Source organism: Schistocerca cancellata, chromosome 6, assembly GCF_023864275.1.
Source record: "Schistocerca cancellata isolate TAMUIC-IGC-003103 chromosome 6, iqSchCanc2.1, whole genome shotgun sequence".
Classification (NCBI taxonomy): Eukaryota; Metazoa; Arthropoda; class Insecta; order Orthoptera; family Acrididae; genus Schistocerca; species Schistocerca cancellata.
The window spans coordinates 468,690,659-468,702,911 of record NC_064631.1 but is presented as its reverse complement, the minus strand read 5'-3'; positions in this window follow the sequence as shown (position 1 = coordinate 468,702,911).

The following is a 12,253-nucleotide window of genomic DNA, read 5'->3' as shown; positions in this document are numbered from 1 at the left end:
AAATAGATGAGAGAGTGTCACGGAAAAGATGACACGATTCGAGATGGACATCATTAAAACACAGGCGTTTCTCGTTGCGGAGGAATCTTCTCACGAAATGACAATCACCTAGCCGGCAGCTGTGGGCGAGCGGTTCTAGGCGCTTCAGTCCGGAACCGCGTTGGTGCTACGATCGCGGGTTCGAATCCTGCCTCGGGCATGGATGTGTGTGATGTCCTTAGGTTAGTTAGGTTTAAGTAGTTCTAGATCTAGGAGACTGATGACCTCATATGTTAGGTCCCATAGTGCTTAGAGACATTTGAACAATCACCTACTTTCTAATTCGAGTGCGAAAATCTTTTGTTGGCGCTGACATACATAGGGGGAAACTATCACCATCATAAAATAAGGGAAATAAGAGCTCGCACGGAAAGATACAGATGTTTTTTTTTCTTTCCATGCGCTGTACACGATTGGAATGATAGGGAATTGTGAAGGTGGTTCGATGAACCCTCTGCCAGGCACTTAAGTGTGATTTTCAGAGTTTCCATGTAGCTGTAGATGTAGATTAACGTGATGTCTTTTGAGAGTGACTGATTTTTGTCCGTTGTACTGAAAAACCATTACCATTAATTTTCCAGTGTCGAATTAGAGTAATAATTTGTACTTTTGACGATAAAACAAGTGAAGCACGTGTTCTGAAAGAAAGAATACGGTGATCCGTCAAAAATGCTAGCGCTCTTCAACAAACAGATTTCAAAGATATTCAGCAGTCACAGACTGTCCGCCTATTGTTCTCCTTCCTTTATGATGGCCTGCATCTAGCACAAACTTATGGGCCTGCACAGAAGAGGCATAAGAGGCATAAGTTATACTTTTGAGTCATCCTAGAAGAAAAAAGACTCCCTTGTCAACCTGATTTTTGAATATCATGGAGAGCATCAGTGAAATATTAAAATCAGTGATTTAGAACAATTAGTGGTTGTTTAGCACATACTCATGCTAAAATATGTTCCATGCAATAGAAGATCTTACCTCACGCATTAGCTCCCTGTGTCTGTCAGCAAAAGGCAACAGTATCTGGGAATTCTGATTTGTATGCCTTTAATTGTTATCTTCAGGGAAATTCAGGAATCTGAAATACAAGGCACTTAGGTACGAAATAAATAGGAAGTGCAGAGAAGCTAAGTCGAAATTTCTGCTTGAAAAATGTGAAGAAATCGAAAAATAAATGATTGTCAGAAGAACTGAAGCAGCATATAGAAAAGTCAAAAAAGCCTTCGGTGACATTAAAAGCAAGGTTGGTAACATTAAGAGTGCAACGGGAAATGCAGAGGAGTGTGTGGATAGATGGAACGAGTACATTGAAGGCCTCTGTGAGGGGTCTGAAGACTGGTCTGATGACGTGACAGAAGAAGAAATAAGAGTCGAAGCAGAAGTTATACGAGATCCAGTATTAGAATCGGAATTTAAAAGAGCTTTGGAGGACTTCTTAATGAAATAAGGTAGAATGGATAGGTAACATTCCATCAGAATTTCTAAAAGCACTTGGGGGGAAGTGACAACAAAGCGACTATTCGCTCTGGTGTGTAGTATCCACGAGTCTGGCGATGCACCATCTGACTATGAAAAATATCATCGACACAGTTCTAATGACTGTAAGAGCCGACACGTGCGACAATTAGCGCACAATAGGCTTAACAGATCATGCATATAAGTTTCTGACATGAATAATATACAAAACAGAGGAAAAGAAAACTGAGGTACAGTTTGGCTGCAGGAAACGTAAACCCACCAGAGAAAATAGGGGTAAGCTTTACGTATACTGTGAAGAAAAACCTAGAGGAATCAATAAGAGTGGAAAACCAAGAACGAAGTGCTCGGATTAAAACGGGTGTAACACAGGGATTTAGTCATTCACCCCTACTGTTCTGTCTAGATATCGAAGAAGCAATGACGAAAATAAATCAAAGGTTCTAGAATGGAACTAAAATTCAAGGTGAAAGGATAGCAGTGGTAAGATTGGCTGATGATGTTGGTATCCTCAGTGCAAATGAAGAATTACAGGATCTGCTGATTGGAATGAACAGTCTGAGTACAGAACTGGTCATCACGAAGTACTTGACGTTAAAGAATTCTGCTATCTAGGCAGTAAAATAACCCACGACTCACGGAGCAAGAACGATACCAAAAGTACACTAGCACTTGCAAAATGGGCTTTCCTGGCCAAGATAAGTCTACTAACATCAAAAGGAGGCCTTGATTTGAAAAGAAATTTATGAAAATGTACATGTGGAGCACAGTAGTGACTGTGACAAAACCTGAACAGAAGAGAATCGAAGCATTCGAGATGTGGTGCTACAGAAGAATATTGAAAATTAGGTGGACTGATAAGACTGGGAATGAGGAGGTTCTCCACAGAATCGTTGAGAAAAGGAATGTATGGGAAACACAGACAAGAAGAAGGGACAGTATCGTAGGACATCTCTTAAGACATCAGGGAACAACTATCATGGTACTAGAGGTTAAAATCTGTAGAGGAAGACAGAGACTGAAACACATCCAGCAAACAACGTAGGTCGCAATTTCTACTCTGAGATTAAAGTGTTGGCTCAAAAATGGTTCAAATGGCTCTGAGCACTATGCGACTTAACGTCTGAGGTCATAAGTCGCCTATAACTTAGAACTAATTAAACCTAACTAACCTAAGGACATCACACACATCAATTCCCGAGGCAGGATTCGAACCTGCGACCGTAGCGGTATCTCGGTTACAGACTGTAGCGCCTAGAACCGCACGGCCACTCCAACCGGCCTGAAGTGTTGGAACAGGAGAGGAATTTGTGGCGGTCCGCATCAAACCAGGCAGAAAAATTATGACTAAATAAAAAAGGAAAGAACAGCCAGCTTACACAATTACGTACGTTTGGAGATGATTAAGTGTGATCGGAACTATTCATGGCATACAAAAATGTGCAACTGAGTTGGAAAAATATATAAAATAAAAGCTTCCAGAAATTGCTGCAACAAGTCGCCTTTTGTTTCATTCTTCAATTTCAGTTTTCCATTACCGGTTTCGAATACAATAAATCCATTGAATAATAAAACAAAAGGCGACTGGTTGCAGTAATTTCTGGAAACTTTTATTCGTCACAGTTTCATTATTCCACATCCGTAATGGATAGAAGTTTTAACGAAATAAAATGTCTTGAAATAATAACACAGCTGCCGAATTCTCTCGCGACGAATTCGTCGCCTATGTTATCATTTAGTTAGTTCATCTTAATTTTGTAGGTCGAACAAGACGTTTTCAATACTTAGAGGATTGGGCCTGAATTACAGAAACTGCTTAACAATCTGTAAACGCAAGAAAAGGTCAAGGAGGGAAGGCTAAGGCTAAAAGCATGTAAGAAATGATAGCAGTTAATCAGAACTGTTGTTCAACATATACGTCGAAGAAGCAATGAAGGAAACGAATAAAAATTTACGATGAGGAATAACGGTGCAACATACACAGATACAATTATTGATATTCACACATAGCATAAATCTTCTAGTCCTATGTAGAGAAAACTAAGAAGATTCACTGCAAGGAATGTGGATAACACTTAGCACAAAACGTGACTTAAGGACAAATCAAGCAAAGAGGATGGTGATGAAGAGTACTAGTACGGAGATTAACAGCTTGCTTAACATTGACATTCGAAACGACACACCAGCGGGAAAAGTGGAAGAATTCTCGTATACAGGAAAAGAGTATATTAGAAGCAGACTTTGCCACGCGAAGGAAGTTTTCTGCAATAGAAGAGCTGTACTGACATCAGATGTTGATAAGTGAAGAATAAGTTGTTCAAGAGCAGGTGTGGAAATGAAACGTTGATCGTAAGAAATCCCGAGGAGAATATGTTGAAAACGTTCCAAAATTGATACTATAAAGGAGTATCATCAAATAACGTTGGAAACGAAGAAGTTCTAGAAAGAAGTCTATGGAATAACCAAACAAGAAGATGGGTCAGGATAGTCAGAGATTTGCTGCGGCTTCCAGGAATAAATCTGACGCTGGAAGGAGCAGTAGAGTCAGGAAACAAACTACGCGAAGTGGGTTATATCAGGTGACGCGTGTAGTACTCAGAGTGGCCTGAAAATATTAGCACAACACAGGAATACTGGACGACATCATCAAAGCATTAGAGACACACGACTTAAGAAAAGAAATTCGTGGGCTCAAATAACCAAATATGCCCGCTATCCAAATCTACATTCCACTCACCATTCAGAAACTGCATCGTTCCTGCGTCTTTCTTCAGAACATAGTCTAGTGTACGTGCATTGTCAATACACATGCTCGTTTACTTTTGCTGTGGTATGCTGTGTTACTATACTCTGTAAAAGACACCAAAGAGCACACGATATACACCGAAGAGATAAACAAACTGGTGCACTTACCTAATATTGTGTAGGGCCCCCATGAGCACGCAGAAGTACCACAACACGACGTCGCATGGACTCGACTAATGTCTGAAGTATGGCTGGAGGGAGTCGACACCATGAATCATGCAGGGCTGTCCGGAAATCAGTAAGAGTAGGATGGGGTGGAGACTTCTTCTGAATAGCACGTTGCAAGGCATCCCAGATATGCTCAATAATATTCATCTCTGGGGAGTTTGGTGGCCAGCGGAAGTATTCAAATTCAGAAAAGTGTTCCTGGAGCCATTCTCTAGATATTCTGCACGTGTAGGGTGTCGCAGTGTCCTGCTAGAATTACCCAAGTCCATCTGAATGCACAATGGACATAAATATATGCAGCTGATCAGACAGGATTCTTATTTACGTGTCACCTGTCGGAGTCGTATCTAGACTTTTCAGGGATACCATACCACTCCAGCTGCATACGACCCATACCATTACGTAGTCTCCATACCAGTACCCGTTATCCGCTCGATACAATTTGAAATAAGACTCTTCCGACCAGGCAACATGTTTCCAGTCATCAACAGTACAATGTCGGTGTCGACGGGCGCAGGCGAGGCGTAAAGATTTATGTCGTGCAGTCATCAAAGGTGAACGAGTGGGCCTTCCACGCTGACACTTGGTGATGACCCGGCATTGAAATCTACAGCAAATTGGCGGAAGGGTTCACTTCTGTCACCTTGAACGATTCCCTTCAGCCACCGTTGGTCCCGTTCTTGCAGGATTTTTTTCCAACCGCAGCGATGTCGGTGATTTGATGTTTTGCCGGATTCCTGATATTTACGGTACATTCGTGAAATGGTCGGACGGTAAAATGCCAAATTCATCGCTACCTCGGAGATGCTGTTTCCCATCGCTCTTGCGCCAACTATAACACAACGTTCAAACTCACTTAAATCTTGATAACCTACCATTGTAGCAGCACTAATCGATCTAATGAGGGCGCCAGACACTTCTTGTCTTACAGGCGTTGCCGAGCGCAGCACCTTCTTCTGCCTGTTTATATACCTCTTTATTTCAATACGCATGCCTATACCAGTTTATTTGGCGCTTCAGTGTATCTAGCTCCAAACGACTGATGAGAATTTAACATTTTTGTCATTCTTTTTTTAAAGCATTCTTTCGTTTCATTTGTAACTATCCTTCACATTTGCCGTGAGCTACTCTCGATGTGTGACTCTGTGTGACTATGTTTCTAACTGGGTAAGTATCAGACACCAAGTGGGGGAGACAAGTTTGTCTTCCTACGCGCAAGATGGTAGGCAATGAGTCTCGGGCGCGCTGTGAGTGGAGCTTACCCGACAGCATGCAAAAGAAAGTACTGGGAGGGGCGTATCTCTTCTTGCTATAGACTGTTCAGAGTAACACCAAATGCCATATTCTACTATAAAACATAGAAATATGGTAGATCAACTACCTGTTATTTCGCTATTGTTCCTTTTATTGTTAGGTTGAACGGCAGGGGTGAAACGTTACATCCCTATCTTACACCCGTTATAATGCGAGCACTTCGTTCTTGGTTTCCCACTGTTATTGTTCCGTCTCGGTTGCTAATACCCCTTTTGTGCTCAGAATTTGTACTTAAGTTCAATCTGTTCGTTTAGGATTTTGTCTGGGTATTTTGGTGTGTGTGTTGTGTGTGTGTGTGTGTGTGTGTGTGTGTGTGTGTGTGTGTGTGTGTGTGTGTGTGCGTATTTCTATTTGTTCTAAAAGGGCCACTAGTCGGCTTTTAGGTACTGTAAGAAGGATTTTCATTTGTGATCGAACTGGGTTACCTTATGGTTTTCTGTTTGTAAATGGCAGAAAAATGTAGAGGGTCTTGTGCCCAGAAAAATGTAGACACTCTTTGATAGTCAATGTCTTTGCAACAAAATGACATATCGCTGCAATTTTGCGCGGTAGAGCTTCGCGTGCGTTTTCCGGGAGGTGACAGCGCACGAATGAATGAATGAAGATTACCGTTTGAGCAACGCAAGGCCGTATTGACGTGATACGGCATTCCGAAAACACAATGGAGGTACAACGATGATGGCGTAATGTTTGCGGAACTCAGCCACCAGCTCGTACATTAGTTTATTGTATTAGCGATAAATTTGGAGCCGATGGTACTGTTCAGGAGAAACATAAGGAAAGGTCTGGCCGACTAAAACCATGAAGTCCATCTTCAATGGCTCTGAGCACTATGCGACTTAAATTCTGAGGGCATCAGTCGCCTAGAACTTGGAACTACTTAAACCGAACTAACCTAAGGACATCAACCACATCCATGCCCGAGGCAGGATTTGAACCTGCGACCGCTGCAGTCGCTCGGTTCCAGACTGCAGCGCCTAGAACCGCACGGCCACTCCGGCCGTCGAAGTACATCTTCCAGCGCTGCATCATTTTACTATGTCACTTCAGGATGCTGTAAAGGACGCTGATCTTGAAAGCGGGGTCATCCGATCAAGCGCACAACGAATTCTGGAGGCTGCAAGGCTGAAAAGTGGATGCACGCTATGAACGAGGACGAAGGGAAGGATGGAGTACTGCAGGTGTTCTGAAGGCATGCTTCGCCGGGATGAACGGTTTGCAGCGACGGTTATCTGGTCTGATGAAGGCGCAGTTCAAACTAAACGATACAGTAAACCACCATAACTGCGTGTACTAGGCTCCTGAAAAACTTCACGTGCTCGTGGACAAACATGTTAATCTTCCGGGTGTTAATGTGTTTTGTGGTCTGTCATCCAGATGTTTGACTGTTACATTCACCTTTGAAGGTACCGTAACTGACGAGTTGTATCTCCACATTGATTTTACCTGCCGTTCTAGAGATGATGGAAATAATTTTACCTGCAACAAAAGGGCTCTCCTCCTCACTGCCACAGCGATGTCAGAGCCTTACTTCGATGAAAATCTACCCGAACGATGATAGGGCGAAGGGGAGCTGTTGAATACCCACCAAGGTCTCCAGAACGTACACCTATTGGCTTCTACCGATGGGAAACCCTGAAAAATGAAGTTTATCAGCACAAGCCAGATACACGGAACGAGTTACGAAAAACCATCGAGGCACCCTGTGCGGCTATACACCGACAACACTGGCAGACGTAGTTCGGTCAACTATTCAGCAGCATCGACGCTGCTAATGGGGGTCACATTGAACACAAAGTAACCTCGCCCTGTGTAAGAATTGTAACGTTATGTCATTTTGGTCCATTAATATTGACTATCAAAGAGTGTCTACATTTTTCTGGATCCCTTTGTTGTTTAGAAAATTCAGCTGCAAACCTATTTTATACTAGGCATACTTATTCAAGTATGGGACTGGTATTTTACCACTTTCACTGGGGCACATAAGATTACTGTATCATATACAAAATACGTCGCTTTGTAGTAGGGTAGAAAATCGGATGCACATAATTACTGGCCAGTTTCACAGACATTGATTTGTTGTAGAATCATGGAACATATTTTGTGTTCAGATACAATGACGTTTCTAGACTCTGAGAAGCTCATCTGCAGAAACCAGCAGCGTTTTAGGAAACAGCGGTCATGCGAGACACAGCTGGCCCTCTTTATGCATTGTGTACAACAGGCTCAAGATACAATCTCCCAGGTTGATGCCATATTTCTCGACTTTCGAAAGCGTTCGACTCAGTTCTGCACTATCGCTTGCTCCAAAATGTGCGCGCTTACCGTCTATCAGATGACACATGCGGTCGGATAGAAAGTTTTCTAACAGGCAGAGAGCAGTACGTTATCCTGAATGGGGTGACTTCAACAGAAACGAGCGTAACTTCAGGTGTGCCTCAGGGCAGCCTAATAGGTGCGCTGCTTTTTACGATTTACATAAACGATCTGGTTGATGGTATTGACAGCGGCATTAGACTGTTTGCCGATGATGCTGTAGTCTACAGGACAGTAGTATCACAAGAAAGTTGTAAACAAATCAATGAGGACTTGCAGAAAATACATGCGTGGTGTAATGACTGGCAGTTATCTCTCAATATTAGTAAGTGCAACCTACTGCGTAGAACAAGGCGAAAATCCCCATTAATGCACGAGTACAAAATAAATTCCCAGTCTTTGGAATCGGTAACATGTGTTAAGTATCTGGGTATGACTATTCGAAATGATCTGAAATGGAATGATCAGATTGCACAATTAACGGGCAAGGCGAACTCTGGATTGCGATTTATTGGTAGAATCCTGAAGCGATGCAGTCCTTCAACAAAGGAAATTGCTTACAATGCGTTAGTTCGTCCTGTCTTAGAGGATTTTTCGTCTGTATGGGACCCTTACCAGTTGGGTCTCCTTCAGGGGATTGAAAAGATCCAAAGAAGAGCGGCAAGATTCGTGACTGGTACATTTAGCCATCGTCAGAGAGTTACAAAACACCTTGAAAGTTGGAAGTGGGATACAATTGCAGATAGACGACGTGCTAAACGGAAGATGCCGCTCACTAAATTCCAAAATCCGATCTTCGCCGAGGATGTAGAGCATACATTATTACTATCAACTTTCAAATCGCGAAATGATCACCATTCAAAGATAAGGGAGATTAGAGCTCGTACTGAGGCGTTCAGACAGTCGTTTTTCCCTCGCGCAATACGGAAGTGGAACAGAGGGGGGGAAATATGACTTTGGCTCGAATTGTGCCCTCCGCCACACACCGCTTGGCGGCTAGCAGAGTGTATATGTAGATGAGGATGTAAAATCCCAAATAAGTATGCTGCAAGAGATCAAACTAAGAGAAAGAGGTAATTCATTTCAACGAGCTGGTTTCGCACTAAACTTCAAAAAGCTGTTCTACAAAATGTCCCATTGTTTCGTAAAGAGTTCAACATGGAACTGCGAACGTACATACTAGCCTGACACCTAACCAGCTATGAAACTTGAAAACAGTAATTTATCGCAATGTCAGTCAGAGTAAATTTATTCCCAACCTGTATAACGTTCATTTGAGAAACAGAAACTGAACAAGTATTTCGGCAATGGATTTAAAAAAGGTTTAGTTGCAGGACAGAACGGTCAGTGTTAAGTGACGTGGTGCAGTGATCAACCAACTTCTCGTGCCGTGGAAGATCAAGTACCTTAGGTCCTGTCATCAGACATATGTTTACCCTGAATTTCCTCCGGTGAACGTTTTTTAAGTCTCTGCAGATTCCTTCGCCATCTTTCTATAGCCAAGCTCGGGTTCCTACCCTCAAAACCTTAGAAACGACCACAAATTAAGCTAAAATATTCTTTCCTTTGTGGCCAATATTGTGCAGTTTGAGTCATCATCCTAAAAGTAACAGTACCGACAGTGGGTCCCATAGATTGTGTTGCATGGTTGCCTATATGTCCGTGGCAAAATATCAGTAGTCAAGGTCAAGTAAATACGTAAGAGCTCCGTGTGCATAATGCAACTGCGTCGGCCTATCAACGGCGAACTTCGGATGCTGGTCTATCATTCGTAACGATGCTGATGCTGTTTGGGTCAGAATAAATAATGGTTTCTGTGGGTGAGAAAACATGGATATTTCTATGTACTCGTAATACATATTACAATCTCAATACTTTTATGTTTAGTAACAGCGCGAGTATAAAGTACAACTTCAAGGATTTATTTTCGGTTCTGGACCATGAAAATTTATGTGACTCGTAAATCCAGATAAGTACGAAATATTTGCACAGTATGAAGCTTTAGGTTATCTTATAAAGCGAAGGTCGTTCCTTTCTTCAATAAATCATCATCTATCGATAATAATTAGCTATGAGAACATTGCTGCAGCTTCCTAACGTTCACTGATAGGGGTCCTCATAAAGTCATGTCCTATGGTTACTGCTAATGGCAAAACATTGTACGCAAAAATATTGTACAGACCATCGGCATAGCTTAGAATCTTTACTGCGATAGTATGCAAAACAAGGCAGAACGCGGATTGTGCATTTTTTGTACTGGAATCGGTCTGTCAAGAGTCAAGGAGAGAACGTTGAGACGTTTCTTATAAAGAGAGAGAGTACCAACAAATGTACACTAGCAAGTTCCTGATTCATCACTCGGCGTAGGAAAACCCCGTAGAAGTCCTCCCTACAGCATCTGTACGTCACAGATCGTGTTTGCTATCTTTTTTGGAGTTATACAACTGAATGGTATATTTGAAGAGAGAAGTTTATCAGTAACAGGTTGTTTCAAATATGAGGCAACACTATTTAGCTGGTGCCTCTACATTGTAGGCAATGACTTCAGACTTTAGCTTTCGGTAATAATTTTGCATAAATCGAAATCTATTAAGGAAACGAAAGTTAACTTGTTGAGTAGCTGAGTATCGTACTAAGTGAAACGACGTCTTAGCGAACCAGAAAATTCTCGATAAATCTTCTCTTTATCAGTATATATTGATTTGCTGATGATTCATTGCTGTATTACAAGCAGTCATGGTAATTCTCAAATAATTCTGGTTTACAAGAACAGTAATCTCAACTTCACACAGAAATGGTATGTCTATTAATAAAATTAATGTGTCTTTGGTTCGTATTCTCCCAATGTGGACGGCGTTTCCATAGAGATATGGGTTCTTTTGGATGTTTTGGCAATCTCTTGTCATTTGTTTGCGAACAAGGATTTTATATACCTTTCGGTCCCAAGAATTCAAGACTGATATTTGGAGCCATCTTGTCTCCCGAGAAAGAATCGCTTGAAGCAGTGAGTACAAAACACATTGCCTATTATTTAGAAGGTTAATAGAAATAGCAAAGCTTTAGCGTTTTCGCTTCCTTGCAGTGCTTCAACAATGATACAATTTTAGCAATGACGTTTTCTTAAAAAATGAAGTGAAGTACATACTCTAAGGCTTGCTCTTTACCGATCTTCTGCATCGCTTTCAGAATGAGTAAGAACAAAAACGAACTATTTATCCATACTAGTGCCAACTATCTAGAATACTGCTGTTGGTCTTCACTCAGCCTGTCGTATTATTCGCATTTATAGCTATTTAATTGGTTGTATATATTAGTAAGTTCAGTCTGGTAGTAACTTAACATTTCGAATCTACAGTTCATTTATTTGCACAATTAAAAGTGTTGTCCATTCCAGAGCAAGCATCCAGTCGTTTCAGGTTCCATTATTTTCAACTGTTGACAATGGTCGGTTTCAACTGCATCAATAAATTTTTGTTTTCAAAGATAAGAACTGTCGGAAACAAAAACTTTGAGCGAATCAAGGAAAAAATGTGAAATGTCTTTTTTTAAAACTAAAGACAATATTTACTTTCATTATTTAAAAAATAGAATAACAGGTAAAACATGAACTGCTACGGAATTTTTCCGTCGTTTCGTATTACAACAATTTCATACTTAAGGGTGAAAAGCACGGAACTGCGTTTTTTCCATTAATATTTACGTTTTGCTAACCGGGTCCCTGCTTACTACAATCCTGTCAGGCAGAAACTCACCACCGAAAGCACATCAATCAGATTTATTTACACGTATTCCTCCAACTGACATCATTGTGACCAGCTCAACCCGTAAAGAGACCACAAATATAATAACTGCACTAAAAACAATAAACTCTTTCGGCTGAAATAATGGTTTAACCAAATTACTAAAATTCTGTTCCTCTTGCAAGCAAGAATAATCTTCACTCGCCTTTGATGCTAGCAGCAAGGTCAAATGCAGCGTTTAGTAACGTTGCAGCATGCAGTGGGACTCTACCACCAGGGGTAACGATATAACTAAAACGTACCCTGGAACATGAGTTACCTGGTATGTAACCACATTACTGTCTCTGACTGTTGTCTAATGGCTGCTTACATCCGTCAACTTCAGATAACTTAATAAG